Here is a 19,084-nt window from a genome sequence, read left to right on the forward strand (position 1 = left end):
TATTGATTTTACAATGATGTGTTTTTTTAATTTATATTTTATTATTTTTATTTTTGTGTCTGTCGTCACGGTTTGGGGCAGTAAACTTCTCCGATTTTCTTCAACAGTATCTTGTTCGATGGGAAAGTGAACCTAGTTGGTGCATTCGGGAGGTCAAATTTTCAATAGTTTTCAAAAGCGCCGTGAAAAACAAAAGAAAAATTAAGGAAAAACGGGAATTTTTATGCAATATCTGTTTTTGAAAAATCGATTTCGGTATTTGGTGTAACTCTAAAACAAATGAACGTGAAATACATGACATTTTCACTGGTTATTTTATATTTGCATTTTCTATACACGATAAAATTTTAAAAATATTTCGTTTTGTTTTGAACTGTTTAGGAACATTTTCAGTTATCAATTTTATGAGTATTTTTTTCTATGGATGTCGATAAAACATTATTTGTTGGGTAAATAAGCTTGACAATTTAATACAAGGCTCCTACTTTATTGTTACAATGATATTTGAAAAATATTAAAAATCCTTAGTCACAGACAAAATACGGAAAAATCACGAAAATTATCAAATTATTTTGAGTTGAGAATTCATAAAAATTTTTCTTTTTAAATTTAAGATTTGAAAATGTAATACAAGATTTTTCATAGGTTTGTCTACGTTTATCAAAAAAAAATGTCTACAAGCAAATCAAATTAAATTTTTATGAGCGTTTGTAATTAATATTCTTGCAACATTTGATATTCACTCGATTTCTCATGTAACGATTTTCTTATTTTATTGTAATTAAAAAACGAATGACTGTAGATACTTGAAAATTTCACTAAATGTTTATATTAGCATTTTCTATACACCATAAAATTTTCAAAATGTCATGTATGTATGTTCATTAAATGAAGAAATTTTGTTTCAGAATTACACCAAAAACCAAAATCGATTTTGTGGGAAACCAATTTTGCGTAAAAATTCCCGTTTTACCTTGATTTTTATGTTGTTTTGCCCGGTGCTTTTGAAAACTATTGGGAATTTTAAATTTTTACCTCCCGAATGCACCAACTAGCTTCACTTTCTCATCAAACAAGATACTGTTGAAGAAAATCGAAGCACTTTTACTGCCCTAAATGGTGGTGATCTACACAAAACTTAAAAATTTAAAAAACACATCATTGTAAAATCAATACGCTCCGCTCAGAATCTAAAATATACAATAATTAGGTAATTTCAAAATAACTTAATACATTATATTGCATGTACTATTACATAAACATTAATTATTAATTTAGGATAAAAATAAAAAACACTTACACAATATACAATCATTTAACATATTATCATTGTCATATTATGAACATAGTACGTTTAAATTAGATATAGGTACTTAATAGCACGTATTGTATTTTATTAAAGGGAAACGTAGGTATTTTATTTTAAATACCTATACCATTTAATATAAATAACAGTAAATGTTTTTAAACATCAAAAACAATTATAATTATTATTAATACTTATTTAAACGTCTATATTAATATATGCATTTATTCATGCTTAAAAATATAAGTATGATTTATAGGTAACATATCTTTAATTTTATAACACCATATATTTTACTTTGATACTTTTAATATTATTTATACATCTCATTATACCTACTGTAAATCTTAATTACTAACGATACCTTTCACGATTCCTATCATAGGGCTATTGATATTGGTATTAGATAAAAGAGAACTTTGGTTGATCAACGTAGTACTTGTACCGAATAACATATGGGTAGGAATTAGATGTATTTGAATACAATATTATATTTACAACTTTAAGTATAATCATTTTTTTTATAATAATGTTCAAAACAGTCAGTGACGGACTGGGAGAAAAAAATAGCTCTGGAAAATCATAATTTTAGAGGCCCCCAGTATACTAACGGCCCTTTTTATAATATAAATATATATTTTTTGTAAACACAATTAAGCTTTTAAATTTTTAAATATTTTAATTAATTGATATAAAACAAAATAAAATAACTATTGTAAATTTGTTAGAGTACATCTCAAGTAATTGTTATGTATGTAATTTAAACTACAGTCAATTTGATTTTAATAAGAAAGTTTATCATTTAATAAATCACTTTTATTTTTAACATATTAATAATATCAATAATATCATCATTATCAATACTAAATAAAATATTTTTTTTCGACTGCCATCATTATAAATGCGTCCAATTATCTTCATCCATTGAATTTTTCTCAGACGAGTTTTAATTATTTTTAACATAGAGAAAATGATCTTTTGCATGCTACCTATATTAATAATTTTAATAGAAATTTAGTTAGATATTTAAAATAAAATACATACAAATTATTGGAACATTCTAACTGTATACTTACTTGAGTACATGGTAATGTCAATAAGTATTGATAAGCCACGGTCAAGCAATTTTATGCATTACTATATAAATTATATTTTAAAAGAACATCTGGGTTTTAGATTCTGAGCGAAGCGATGAATGTATTGATTTTATAATGATGTGTGTTTTTTTTTTTTATTTTTTCATTTTTGTGTCTGTCATCACTTTTTAGGACAGTAAAAATGCTTGGATTTTCTTCAACAGTAACTTTTCTGATAGGAAAGTGAATCTAGTTGGTACTTTGGAGGATCAAAAGTAAAAATTTCCCAGTAGTTTTCAAAAGCGACGTAAAAAACAAAAGAAACATTAAGGAAAACCGGGAATTTTTACGCAAAATCTGTTTTCGAGAAAATCGATTTTGGTTTTTGGTGCAACTCTAAAACAAATGACCGTAGGTAGATGAAATTTTGACTGAATGTTTATATTAGTATTTTCTATACACCATAACATTTTCCAAATATTTTAACTTATTTTGAGCTGTTTCGGACATTTTCAGTTTACATTTTTTTTAGTTTTTTTTCTATAAATATCAATAAAATTTTTTTGTTGGTTGAAGAAGCTTGAAAATTTAATAGAAGGCTCTTAGGTTATTGTTTCAAAAGCAGACGAAAAAAAATAAAAATCCATAGTCACAATTTTTTTTTATAAGCATTTAAAGTTCAAATATTGACAAAATACGTAAAAATGACGAAAATTTGTAAATTATTATGAGTTAGAAATTCATAAAAAATTTTCTTTTTAAATCTAAGATTTGAAAATGTAATATAAGATTATCCATATGTTTGTCTACTTTTATCAAAAGAAAATGTCTACAAGAAAATCAAATTAAATTTTTATGAGCGTTTGAAATTTATATTTTTATAACATTGAACATTTGATATTCACTCAATTTCTCGTGTAACGATTTTCTTATTTTGTTGTAATTAAAAAAAGTATGACTTGAAAATTTCACTGAATGTTTATATTAGCATTTTCTATACACGATAAAATGTTGAAAATAATTTGACACTTTTTGAGCTGTTTACGGACATTGTCAGTTTTCAATTTTTTTAGTTTTTTTTTTCTATAAATATCAATAAAATTTTATTTGTTGGGTAAAAAAGCGTGAGAATTTGATATAAGGCTCCTGATACATTGTTACATTGTTTTTTTTTCTATAAATATCAATAAAATATTTTGTTGGTTAAAAAAGTTAAAAAATTTAATAGAAGGCTCCTAGGTTATTGTTTCAAAAGCAGTTGAAAAATATTTAAAATACATAGGCTCAATTTCAACATTTTATCGTGTATAGAAAATGCTAATATAAACATTCAGTGAAATTTTCAAGTATCTACAGTCATTTGTTTTTTAATTACAATAAAATAAGAAAATTGTTACATGAGTAATCGAGTGAATATCAAATGTTGTAAAAATATAAATTTCAGGCGCTCATAAAAATTTAATTTAAGTTTCTTGTAGACATTTTTTTTTTGATAAAGGTAGACAAACTTATGAGTAATCTTATATTACATTTTCAAATCTTAGATTTAAAAAGAAAAATTTTTATGAATTCTCCACTCAAAATAATTTGCTAATTTTCGTGATTTTTCAGTTTTTTGTCAAAATTTGAACTTTAAATGCTTATAAATAAAAACTGTGACTAAGGATTTTTAATTTTTTTCATCTGCCTTTGAAACAATAACCTAGGCGCCTTCTATTAAAATTTCAAGCTTTTTTACTCAACAGATAAAATTTCATTGATATTTAAAGAAAAAAAAACTAAAAAAATTGAAAACTGACAATAGCCGTAAACAGCTCAAAAAGAGTCAAAATATTTTGTAAATTTTATGGTGTATAGAAAATGCTAATATAAACATTCAGTCAAAATTTCATGTCCCTGCGGTCATTTGTTTTAGAGTTACACCAAAAACCAAAATCTATTTTCTCGAAAACAGATTTTGCGTAAAAATTCCCGTTTTTCCTTAATTTTTCTTTTGTTTTTCACGTCGCTTGTGAAAACTACTGGGAAATTTTTACTTTTGACCCCCCAAAGTACTAGATTCACTTTCCTATCAGAAATGCTACTATTGAAGAAAATCCAAGCACTTTTACTGTCCTAAAAGGTGATGACAGACACAAAAATAAAAAATAAATAAATAAAAAAAAAAAATAAAAAAAAACACACATCATTGTAAAATCAATACATTCATCGCTTCGCTCAGAATCTAAAATGTTTACTGAGAATGTACATTAAATAGTGTGGATGACGTAGTACAGACAGTACCTACTTATAAAGTGAAAACTCGGTATAACATTATTATAACTTCGCGATGTTAAACTAACCGCCAATAGTAAGTTCAATATCATATTTTGATTTGCCATTTATCCTGCCAAACGTTTTCCGGCGAAAAAATATCAAAAAATATCAGAAAAATCTACAACTATTATTACTTATATCATTCAATAAATTAATATTTGTTCACGAAATAAAATATATAATATATTAAGAACGTAACCGTCTACATTATAAGTGTTTACACGTTCCGGTTTTATTTAACGATGATTAGTGATTTTATTTCATTAGTTTAAAGCAGCGTTTCTCAACCTGTGGTACTCGTACCTACCCCTGGAGGTACGTGAAAAAAAAAAAGCGTAATGGCGGAAAAAATTTAAATCGATGTATTTTAAATGGTTTGTAATTTGTGAAATATTCAGGTAATAATTTGAAAAAGGAGACCTCTGAATAACGTTCCCTTTCAGTGAAAAATATTTCGAATCTGCAGTTTTATCAGTACGAGAAAAAGAAAAACTTATTGAACGGAAGATGAATTCTTCACTTGAGGTAATAATATTATTTTATATTAGATTTTTGGGCTGACGTAGAAGAAGAGTATCCCGAGCTTTCATACAAAGTATTTAATGTTCTGCTGCCGTTCACGAGTAGGTACTGTACTGGTGGAGAGGGCATTTTCGTCGTACCTACACGTATATTAAAAATAAATATCGTAAAAGACTCTCTGTGAGTTCAGATTTACGAGTTTACTTATCATCCGAGGAGCCAGATTTCAAAAAATTATGTGCCAGCAAACAAGCTTAATGGTCTCATTAAAATTAAATTGTAAAGTTTATACTACTTTTATTTATATATATATTTATAATGTATATACATTGTATGACGCATGCTAATTAAATTAACTAATAAATATTATTTCAACATTTTCCATCATCGAACTTATTTCATAATATCTTATTTGTATTGTGTGTGAATAAACGAGAAATTGACATTTGGGGGGACGTAAAGCAGTGCAGGTGAGAGGCCAAGGGGTACGTAAATGAAAAAAAGGTTGAGAAACGCTGGTTTAAAGGGTACGTATAAATCGTATACCTAATAGTTATTCCAACACTTTATTATGTTTCATAACATGTTATGAGTTATAAGTACCTATATTATGTATATTTAAAAAATATATATTATGAAATATTATAATTAATTCACCTGAGTATGTATTCGTGGATACGTGGTTGAGTTCGATGCTCGATAACATTTTTATACAGGTATTTCATATAATATTTATAATATAGCAATGTAAGTAAAATAAAACCGATTTAAAGTGAAATTATTTTTACCCTCCTAACATATTATCTCGGTCAATGATACTGATTCCGGAACTGATGCGTTCAGCACAGTTGCGGTCAATACTTTTTTGGTGGCACTTGCGGTTAGGACCTATCATAATATTCAACAATTCATTTAAATATTAAAAATAATTTAATAATCAATATAATGATTAATACAATACAATATAAATATTAAATAGTATTTATAAAATAATACAACAGTTGGGTTAAAAAAAAAAATAAATAAAATAAAAAAAAAATAATAAAAAAAATAAATACAATACAATATTATATAGACAAAATAATACAAATTGAATTTGATAACTTTTTTTTATCATATATACATTATATACATATACGATGTCGTCAAATGTCAAAAAATGTACAATATAATAATTTATTTATATACAATATACAATATACATAGACAAACATAGTTTAAAGTTTTACAGTATCATTTTTTATAATGTGATGATGCCAATATAACTTAATTAATTATAACTAATGAAATTTAAACGATACATTTTTTTATCTTCATAATCAATTAATATAAATATATTTTTTGTTCTAAATAAATTTTAACATTAAATATAGCGATACAATTTGTATACAATTATTCCATATAATATTAAACATATAGCTATGTAAGTAAAAAAAACCGATATAAAGCGAAAATATTTTTACCCAATAAACATTTTATCTCCGCTATGGACAGGGTGTTATGAAAAAAAACCAAACTGATTACCTTGTATCGAGGGTTCTAATTTATGTAAATTGATGTCTGATGGGGTTATACCAAATTATATACCACCATACCAAATTACCAACCACCTTTGGGGAATCCAGAGAACAGTGGGATTGTCCTAACGCGTGGCCCCCACTGCAGTATTTAACCGTCATGGCGTTGGACAATACGGTGAACAAAGAAGCGAAAATATGGCTTCTGAAATTGCTTACAAATGGATTTGCACCAACTACGTGCCGTACAAAAGAAACTGCACCATGTTTGAAAAAATATGTCTGAGTTGATGGTTTTAACGGTACAAGACAATTTTAATGGTGGAAAGGGGTAACTGTGTATCCGTATACTGTGCAGTGTAAAACGTATTGTAATTGGTTGTCGTGTACACTAATCCGCCACATGTTTTGACAGTACCAAGTGGATGCAGCTGAACAAATAGGATTAAATTCAGGCAAGTACACAATACAGGATGGTTTTGGATGGACCAACGGAATTGTACTGTCTGCAAATCTACAACTCCACAGCATCAATAGATAATTAGGAAGTAACAGCAAAAAGCTGTTATGATGAACTGACTAATCCAACCATTTCAAATAATAATACTTTGAAATCATGTTTTAATTTATGTAAAAACAAATGAGCTTCTGTCAATTTTGTCAAGCGTCGTACACTTTTCACGTAATTGCCTATACTTACGAAATATTATACGAAAATGGTTAGATTAGTCAGTACATCATAGCAGCTTCGTGCTGTTATTTTCTAACTTTCGATTGAAGCTATGGAGTTGTACATCTGCATAAATTCTATTGCTACTCCGTTCGTCTATCCAAAGCCATTCTGTATTGTGTACTCGCCTGTATTTAAGCCTATTTGTCCAGCTGCATCCACTCGATACTGTCAAAACATGTGGCGAACTATGGTAGGTACACACGACGACCAATGACAATATTATGATTTATTTAAATCAGATTTCAGTTGTAGACTTTTAGTGACAAGTATTGAAAAAAATTACAGTTTACAACTTACGTGAACCTCGCCTATATCAGCCAATCAGTTTAAGCCTTTTACAATTACCGTCTTGTAGACCGCAATCGATATGTTTGTACACGTATTTTGTTTAGCTACTTTAAGTATTTGTTTTAAATAATTACGACGGTTATGATTGTTGTGAACGATAAATACCTATACATTTATATTCATAAACGGTTACCTACTGTGTATCCGTATAATGTGCAGTGTAAGACGTATTGTAATTGGTTGTCATGCACACTAATTCACCACATGTTTTGACAGTACCGAGTGGATGCAGCTGGACAAATAGGATTAAATTCAGGCAAGTACACAATACAGGATGGATTTGGATGGACAAACGGAATAATTGTATTGTCTGCAAATCTACAACTCCGCAGCATCAATAGATAATTAGGAAGTAACAGCAAAAATCTGTTATGATGAACTGACTAATCCAACCATTTCAAATAATAATACTTTGAAATCATGTTTTAATTTATGTAAAAACAAATGAGCTTCTGTCAATTTTGTCAAGCGTCGTACACTTTTCACGTAATTGCCTATACTTACGAAATATTATACGAAAATGGTTAGATTAGTCAGTACATCATAGCAGCTTCGTGCTGTAATTTTCCAACTTTCAATTGATGCTGTGGAGTTGTAAATCTGCATAAATTCTAGTGCTACTCAGTTCGTCCATCCAAAGCCATTCTGTATTGTGTACTCGCCTGTATTTAAGCCTATTTGTCCAGCTGCGTCCACTCGATACTGTCAAAACATGTGGCGAACTATGGTAGGTACACACGACGACCAATGACAATATGATTTATTCAAAGAAGTTTTCAGTTGTAGACTTTTAGTGACAAGTATTAAAAACAATTACAGTCTACAACTTACGTGAACCCCGCCTACATCAGCTAAACTTCTAAACCATTTACAATTACCGTCCTGCGTACCGCCATCGATATGCGTTTGTACACGTATTTTTTTAGTTACTTCAAGTATTTGTTTTAAATAATTACGATGGTTATGATTGTTGTGAACGATAAATATAAATGTATTTTCAAAATGCGCTCAATTAAATGTATATTGATGGGTAGTTAAAATGTTATGTTTTACATACTGCACAGTATACGCAGTATACACAGTAACCCCTTTCCGACAAAAAAATTGTGTTATTCCGTTAAAACCATCAACTCAGACTTACTTTTTCAAACATGGTGCAGTTTCTTTTGTACGCCACGTAGTTGGTGCAAATCCATTTATTAGCAATTTCTGACGCCAACATTTTCGCTTCTTTGTTGCCCGTATGTCCAACGCCATGACTGTTATAAACTGCAGCGGTGATCATGTGTTGGGACAATCCCACTATTATTTGGATTCCCTAAAGGTGGTTGGTAATTTGGTATACCCCCATCAGACTTAGACCAGTATTTTTTCCTTATTTAAATAATTTAGAACCCTCGATACAAGGTAATCTGTTTTGTTTTTTTCAAAACAACCTGTCCATAGCGGAGATAATATGTTAGTGGGGTAAAAATAATATCGGTTTTATTTTACTTACATAGCTATATTATTATTTATTCTCTTAGGGTGGTTGGTATACCCCCATAAAAATACAGTATTTTTTTCTTATTTAAATAATTTAGAACCCTTGATACAAAGTTATCCGATTTTTTTTTTCAAAACAACCTGGTTTATAGCGTTGATATGTTACTAAATAATTTCGCTTTATATTATTTAACATATCGAAGTCTAGCCACGAGCCGATGTCCTCCGTAACTGCGAGTAGGTACTTCCGTAACTCCATCTTTCCATTGCTCTGCATTATTTTCATATTCCTCTACCTTGACGGTGACATTCATATCCCTGTAGAAATCACTCAATTTCTTTGCACTCCAATACATTAATGCGTTTAGATCTGCCGGAACGATTGACACAGTTTTTGAATTTAAGGTGTTTCCTGCAATCATACAATGACATCAGTTATTGTAGGTATGCAACGTTTTTGACCACATCATAACCTAAGACAATACCTATTATCTGATAAAGTGAAACTTTATCTCACTCCCCTTATCCGTGTTATTGTGATATACGTATAATATATTCACATATTTAATACAACGTTCGTTTACAATTGAGTTCAAATATTATATTTTTTAATTTGAAAATTAGATTGAAAAGTTAAAAGGTGGGCAAGTGGGTGTCGCTCTGCTGTACAAGTGGGTTACTGTAATGGATGGTGTTAAATTTGAATTCAATGATATAATATCAATGTATAAGAAAAACGATTCTGAGCGAAGACGTTCCAAGTATATTTGATGATATTACCTATTACGAATAAAGTAATTTATATGCCTATTTATGTGGAACCTTGCTTTAAATTTTCAATCCTTAGCTATAAAAGTAAATGCTTACAAAAAAATATTGTGCCTATGTATTTTTAATATTTTTCAACTACTTTTGTAACATTATATCAGGTGCCTTGGATTAAATTTTCACACATTTTTACCCAACAAATAACATTTTATTGATATTTATAGAAAAAAATTGAAAATTTACAATGTCCGCAAACAGCTCAAAAAGAGTCAAAATATTTTCAAAATTGTTTGGTATATAGAAAATGAAAACATTGACACTCAGTGAAATTTCATGAGTCTACAGTTATTTGTTTTTGAATTACAACAAAATAACAAAATTGCTACATGAAAAAACGAGTGAATATCCAATATTGTAAAAATATGAACTTTAAACTCTCATAAAAATTTTATTTGATTTGCTTGTAGGCATTTTTTTTTTTGATAAAGGTAGTCTAAGTTATGAGTAATCTTGTAGTACATGTTCAAATCTTAGATTTAAAAAAAAAATTTTATCAATACTCAACTTAAAATAATTTGTTTATTTTCGTGATTTTTCCGTATTTAGTCAAGATTTAAATGCTTATAAAAAAAAACTGTGCCTAAGGATTTTTAATAATTTTCAAATGTCATTGTAACAATATAGTAGGAGCCTTGTATTAAATTTGCAAGCTTTTTTACCCAACAAATAATGTTTTATTGACATTCATAGAAAAAAAGACTAATAAAATTGGAAACTGAAAATGTTCTTAAACAGTTCAAAACAAATCAAAATTTTTTGAAAATTTAATCGTGTATAGAAAATGAAAACCAGTGAAAAATTTGTGTACATACGTTCATTTCTTTTAGAGTTACACCAAAAATCAAAATCGATTTTGGCGGTGACAGACACAAAAATTAAAATTAAAAAACACACATCATTGTAAAATCAATTCATTTATCGCTCCACTCAGAATCTAAAATTAAATCATTTTCTAACTAATGTGGGTATTATGTAAATCAGAAATTATCTTAATTAGAAATGATAAGTACCTAATTATTATATTTTATTCATTGAGACGTCGTACTATCAAACTCGGGATCAAGTTTGAATTATACGCATGACAGATTAAAATAAAACTAATAATATGCTTAATAATCGCTATGGACGTGTTTCTATAAAAAAAATATTAAAAATAAAACGTATACCAATTGATTATAATTAATGTGATGATACATTTTAGGTACAAATCGTTTATGACGTACTATGTTGTATGTAGGATAATAGGCTAACGTATTACCGTTATAAAAGTGGATCGTTCGGTCGGTCTTGAGGCATGCCGCACGAAACACGCGCAGTACCTAATAATGGTTTTTGAAAAATGTATAGATTTTTTAAAATTAAAAATGGTAATATTTATAATTGTAATGATGACCTTTAAAATGCTGTCATTATAGACTTAAATGTCCTAGTATATTTACGATAGTTCTTTATATTGTTGAAATATTAATAACTACAATGTAGTACTGTAGGTACTGTACCTACTGATCAACACTTTAAGCTTTGTTCAAACTTATAAAACAGTCCTCAAAAAAATAAAGTGATTTTATTATATTTACAAAAAAAATAAATTAGATGAAAATATATAGATACCGATGTTAACATAAATAATACAACCATCCACCGTGGTGGTCATATTATAGTCATGATATAATATTGTTGACTAATAACTATTATCAAGCTTTAATTGAACATATTATAACACACAGAGAAGCCTATTTTGAAGGCCATGAAAATGTATAAGCTCTGTAAGACGCGCAAATATAATATATACTATATTATATTAATTTTTATCCAAGCTTAATTTTGTCATTTGCGTTAATTTACATACTAACACTCCCATTTTTAAAAATTTGAAAATTTGTAGAAATACAACTAGATGTAGTCGCATGTATAAGTACAACCTTTATAATATATTTTATGATAATGTTATAGTAATAATATTAAGACAACGCTATACCCGCATGCGTTGTCTCCGTCTTACAAATGTACGACATAGCAAAAAACTGTTTTACGTGGGATAGAACCACTCCCTCGGTATTTATAGTAGAATTACCAAAATTCCACAACGCATAGGGAACAACTTTATCTGTGTCGTAGAGTTTTTGTTTTTTTGATAGCGTATATCATATGGCGGCCCGCGGATGAATTTTGACCGGCCCGCAGATAAGGAGAAAAAAAAGGATTTTAATACGTAAACATGAATTATATTAAAAACAAATTCATATCCCGACTCACCAACGAACACCTTAAAATAATGATGGAGATAACGACCACAAACCATAACCCCAACTTAAAGCAGCTAGTTCAGAGCAAGATCTGTCATTTATCACATTAAAAATATTAATTCATCATTTTTTCACTTATTTATTAAATTTAATTCTATTTCCATTAGTTATAGTTTTATAATACGTGTATATTTTTTTTATTAAGAAATAAAATAGTTTTGGCCAATCAGCATATGATAATAAATATTATATACCTACTTTGAATTTGTATGGGCCTCGAGAATTTTCCAAATTCTTAATGTGGCCCGCGGAAAGTATTAATTGGTGACCCCTGGCGTATACCAAGTATAATAGTTTTAAATAGTTAAATGAAAAAACTAAAAAAATCCTAATGTTCTCAAACTGATAACTTTGATTTTATTCATGTCATCCAAAAAGCGTCAAAATTTAATGCATGGCTCCTGGTATATTGTTTAAGTAGCAGTTGAAAAATATTAAAAATAAAAAGGAGCATTTTTTTTTTATACGCATTTAAAGTTCGATTTTTGACAACATTTATTAAATTTAAAATTTAAAATTGATTTTTAAAAATGTTCAACTTTTATAGTTAAGCATAGAAAACTCACAACAAGGTTCTTCGTAAGTAGAAGTAGAAGTAGTCTATTATTCTGTAACCAAAAAATCTCAAAAATATAATAATACATAGGCTGACTGACCGTTTTCGCTCAGAATCATTTTTCTTATACAATGATATTATATCATTGGATTCAAATTTACTACTATCCATTATACAGTGACCCACTTGTAATCTACTGTAAAGCAGAGCGACATCCACTTACCCACCTTTTTCAATATTTTTTTCCTATGAGTAAATTTTAATTTTAAGCATTCCAAGTAATGTGTGTGAAATGTGTGGAATGGTTACAAGAACACTACCTAACTAATATGTATAGCTACATGAATACGTATAGTGCATATTGGATCCATATTATAAGATACGAAATCGGAAATTATATTATATGACTATACATTTTAAAATGACTTAACATAAATTTTAATCATTATTATATTACATTTTTACATCAATAAAAAATAATTTTAAGAAAATGTCCAATGACCTGTCGAATAATCTGTGTTAGAACTATGTTCATAATATATTATGACAATTATTATTTACATATTAAATATAATAGGCGGGCAAAATGACAAACTACCTATTTTTTTTTTTTTTTTTGTCACGTGAACCAGCTATAATAAATTATAGTAATACCTATTATATATCAATAGAAAATAATCATTAATCTGCACAAATCAATAATATTCTTAGACATTTTTATGAACTACAATACCTATCTAATATTTCATAACGCAACAAAATTATAAATAAATTGTTGGCATTCAATTAAAAATTTAACTCAATTCAAATAAATCTGTATAAAATTATCATGAAATTCACACGTTAAATATGTAACAATTAAGTTAAAAATTAGTTACAAAAAAAAGTAACGAATTATTTAACTTGGTTACTATTAACTTAACGTTTTAACTTAATTTTAATTTTTAACTCGTTAATGCCTAGCCTATAGACTATAAAATATAATATGATGTAACTTACACTATTGGTACGATTTTTAAACTATAGTTGGTATACCAAAAATAAATCTATTTATAATACCCACCTAATCAACAATTTTAAATACGTATATGTCTATGAAAGTTATGTAATTATAAATCCAACATGAATTTTTAATTTATAATATATAGGTAATTTGTATGTGTTCCGAATGAACTAATGAATTTAACACTACATACTAACTAGTTATAATTAAGAAAAATGTATAGGGGGAGCTACAAAGGCTCGAATCAAATTTATAATTCTATGAAAGAAATAACGATAAAATGTTATAACATATTTATTCAGAGTAATACATTACAAGAGGTTTGAGAAATTTTCAAAAGTTAATTTGTTTGTTAAGTGTCATAATGAGCATACCAGGTAAGAATTTTTTAAGATAAATAATAAAACTGAGATTTTTTTGAACTTAATTCACTATTAATAGTATCGTGATTATTTTTTCTAACTATAGATTTTATTTTACAGGTAAATATAATTAATGTATTGTTATATACCTACCACCAACGCGGTTTCCGGCACACGTGTGGTATAGGTAGATTACAGAAATCAAAATATGAACATATAGGCTTATAAAATAAAAGTATATTTTGTAAAATAATATAAATGATAGTAAGAAACAAAAACCATATATTATATACATAATATCCACTTGAGCTATACAAGGAAATATGTCCGGTAGAGTTAAGTACAGATAAGTAAGTACGCTGAGCCCAAATCTATTGTTTTAAAATAAATGGCGTTTTTATTTTATTTTGTTGTTACTATTACTTAACAGAGGAAATTTTTTTTACTGATTATTAAGCAAACGCAGAAAGCACAATTCATTGTGAACGATTTTAAGTGTCATTTGAATTACATATATATATAATAAATTCAGAAACTAGTAAGTTATTTACCTTCATGTGTTCCATTGAGGATGAACCGATGACTGGAAAAGTCCCACCCAGATTCCGCAGCAGCATTGAGCTCGGAATAAAAGTTTTATTTTTCACTTTAAGTTTTAAGGGGTTGTGCTTTTGTGATGTCTTCCCTGTTATAATACAAAAAATATTTTGAAATTAAAAAATTTTAATTGTAGATATTTACTAATAACCCCAATTAAATAAAGATATATGATTCGTAGGCAAATAGGTAAGTGCCTAATATAAAGATGAACAGTGCTACAGAAAAATCAAATAAATTTGAAATAATAAAAAAAAACGTGAATTATTAATTCCACCCATGCTAGTGTTCAGTCAGAAATAATCAGTAACATGAATTTATAAGGCCGTTAATTAAATTTGAGATAATTTCTATGAAATACAAAACTGAATTTACCTGTATGATTCGGATCGTGGTCCTGTTGACGAATCATTGTACACTGCTAATGTGTAATTTTTTCCATTTTTATTAATTGTCGCGTTGTGATTATTTATCCAGTATTGGAGCTCAACTTCCTATTCATAAATGTTTTCAATAACAAATTGCATGTCATTGGTCGCATCTATATAACTCTTCATCATAGGGGTAATCATTGTTGGTTGAGACCAAATTTGTTTAACTCCTGACCGGTATTCATTAATATATAATATAATAATTTCGTTCTCCATTTGGAACGTGTCCAAAATTTGTTATCGTCGAGACATAGTTGCTGATCATTAGTTACAATAGTTAGCAACAATAGTTATCGAGTACGAATCCCAATAGTAGATTTTACGGAATCGTCAGAAATTTGCTTAAATCCTGACCGGTATTCATTAATTTATGTTCCAAATCCATTAATTGTACCAGGTGGTACATCCTGTATCACCTGGAACAATTGAACAAATTAATGGATTTGGAACATAAATTAATGAATACCGGTCAGGATTTAAGCAAATTTTTGACGATTCCGTAAAATCTACTATTGGGACTCGTACTCGATAACTATTGTTACTGACTATTGTAACTAATGATCAGCAACTATGTCTCGACGATAACAAATTTTGGACATGTTCCAAACGGAGGACGAAATTATTATATTATATTATATTAATGAATACCGGTCAGGAGTTAAACAAATTTGGTCTCAACCACCAATGATTACCCCTATGGTAAAAAGTTATATAGATGCGACCAATGACATGCAATTTGTTATTGAAAACATTTATTAATTGGAAGTTGAGCTCCAATACTGGATAAATAATCACAACGCGACAATTAATAAAAATGGAAAACATTAAACATACGTCATCTTTGATCTATCTACCAAGACCTTTCCATATTTAATTTATTCTTATTGTCCAATTTTTTTTAATTTTCATCCTTAATACTATTAACGAGTTTTGGTATTATGATCCAATCGGCGGGAGTCCATTTTTCAAATTCAGAATCTTATTTTTCGAAGTTTTCTTCAATGAAATTCTCCATGTGGGTTGTATTTGGATTTTGGTCCCACACATGTTCCATCTATTATCATCGAAATCGCTCTTAGGGGAATTCTGAATTTTCATATCAACGAATGTTTTAGAATCATTGAATACTTTAAGCATTTGAATCGTATGCAGTAATGTTCCATTACAGTAAATTTCACTGAAACAAAAATGTATTTATATAACTCAGGAAATTAAATTCAAATGTTTTTAATTAATCTACTAGTATTCATTTTATCTTAACCCCTTCATACATGAATTTTTTTTTCCGGAAAAAAATGTACTTATGTAAAAATACATCAGAATAATGGGAAAAATTTTTAAAAAATATTTAAGTTTAACATTTATGCACGAAATACTACAATATTATATTTATGCTATTTGGGGAATATAAAAGTCTCAAAATTTGTTTTCATCGTTATTGATAGGTACTCAATATATATAATATTCAATTTTATATACAATATTCCCTGTAACTAAATTTAAATGTCCTTTTTCAAACTATTATCTACTTTTTATATATTGTGTTATCGTAATGGTTTTACAATGATGTTTATTTCTTTTAAACACTTTTATCCCTCTAAACTCGCTGAAAAATATCAAGTATAGCATCTTTTCTAAAGGTAATGTTCTTGAGCTGGTACTTTAGAGAAGTCATTTTTCGATTTTTGAAACGCTACTCGACATAAAAGCGGTTAAAGGAGAAAAAACGTACAATTTCACGATTTTATAATATTAAATAATTACGGACGACGTTTTCTAACAGAAATATTGCTTCAAATGAAAAATGACTAGATATATTTTTTGTTGTATTTTGGATTTTGTTCCTTATTTTGTTCCTGTACGGTTTAAAGTTCGGAAAATTGTAGCCATTTTTGAGCTATTTATAGACATTTTAATTTTGGGAGTTTTTTGTTGTAATTCGGTTAAAAACATTCGCAAAAACTTGAAATTTGGGTTATTTACTTATATTAGCCTTACCTAGACATAGTAAAATTTTCAAAATATTTGAGTGAATTATGAGCTTTTTCTTTTATTTTTATAATATTTCCTAATTATAATTATATAAATTACCTATTTATATAAATCGTTCTTAAGCTGTTCTTAAAACGCTTTGTTTATCACCATAAAAACGAATACAATTATATAAAAAAGATTCCCTTGTCCGCTCAGAATCGTTTTTTATCGAATGCAATCATTGCATGCAAATTGAATACAGTAAAATTACACTATCCTGTCCGAGACCCGAAGGCCCAATGACATTTGAAAAATATTAAAAATACATAATTATGCACGATTTTTTTTATAAGCATTTAAAGTTCAAATTTTGAAAAAATTTATCAAATTTATAATATAATAATTATTTTGTAGTTAAAAATTTATAAAATGTTCAACTTTTGTAGCTAAGGATTGAAAATTTAAAACAAGGTTCCACGTAAATAAGTCAATATATAAATTACTTTATTCACAATAATATCATCAAATATACTTGGTAATATCGTAGGCTGACTGACCGTTTTCGCTCAGAATCGTTTTTCTTATACAATGATATTATATCATCGAATTCCAATTTAAAACCATCCATTACAGTAACCCACTTGTAACCTACTGTACAGCAGAGCGACATCCACTTATCCACCTTTTTTAAGATAATCCTTAAAGTTTAAGTTTATAGGTATCAAACATAAACTATAAATTTATATTTACAACAAATACAACTACACGTTTCATTAAAGGCAGGGCTTAAAACCGGTAATTGGTTTGTAACGAAAACCGGTAAAAAACAATAAACTTTAGAACCGAAAACCGATAACCGCTTTTAGTTTTGGAATGCTGGAAGCGATTATTGGTTATGGGCAATCAAGAAAATATCTAAATATTAACATCAAAGTGGTTAGGTACCTCGTATTTTCAATCACTGTTTTATAACCAAAACCATTTCCCGACCAAAATAATTAACGGTTTTTTCATGGTATTTAATACCTGAATTATGTCATGATTATATTATAGTTGAATTTAATTTTTAAATTTTTTTCCCCAATTAATTTCTGTCAAGTATTGCTTAGGAGAGACTGGCTTAATATAACATACCACTTTTTAATTTAAAAAAATTTAAGGAAATAATGTCAGTTAACACACAACTTGGGCAGCATATTTGTATTTAAATTATACGCATATTTCTGAAGTCTAATCTAATTTTATGTTTCTAAACAGTTTATTAATTAATAAAGAGAAAATATATAATGAGTATAAAAATGTATGTTTACTGACTATTGTAGTTCCGAGCAATTATAAAATAAATGTTCTTAAGTTATAAAATTAATTAGTTAAATTTATTTAATTTAAAAAAATATATTTGTATATATTATATTTAAAAAAATATTAGTATGGTTATATACACGCGTTTAGATTTATTGACAAAGTCGTATTTTCCAAAACCCATTTATTGATGAATTTTAAATTTCTTCTCATAAATCATCAAGTTTAAAAAAATAAAACTATTTTTGTGTATAATTACCTCAAATAATAAAATAAAGAGGTATATTATACGTCATGTAGTACAAAAATGTTCAAAAAGAAAAGTGTATGTATTTTAAAAAAAATATTTGGGAAATCTAGCAATATAGCATTTATGTATTTATGGGTGTGGCTGTGAAGACTATAGACCGCCTGAAATGTCT

General features: G+C 27.7%; 1 pseudogene; it reads right to left on the minus strand.

Annotated features, from left to right (window-relative positions):
- Positions 1 to 6,178: 6,178 nt before the first annotated feature.
- LOC132936292 (trehalase-like) lies at positions 6,179 to 15,810 on the minus strand (annotated as a pseudogene).
- Positions 15,811 to 19,084: the final 3,274 nt, after the last annotated feature.

The sequence above is a fragment of the Metopolophium dirhodum genome, chromosome 1, assembly GCF_019925205.1.
Source record: "Metopolophium dirhodum isolate CAU chromosome 1, ASM1992520v1, whole genome shotgun sequence".
NCBI lineage: Eukaryota > Metazoa > Arthropoda > Insecta > Hemiptera > Aphididae > Metopolophium > Metopolophium dirhodum.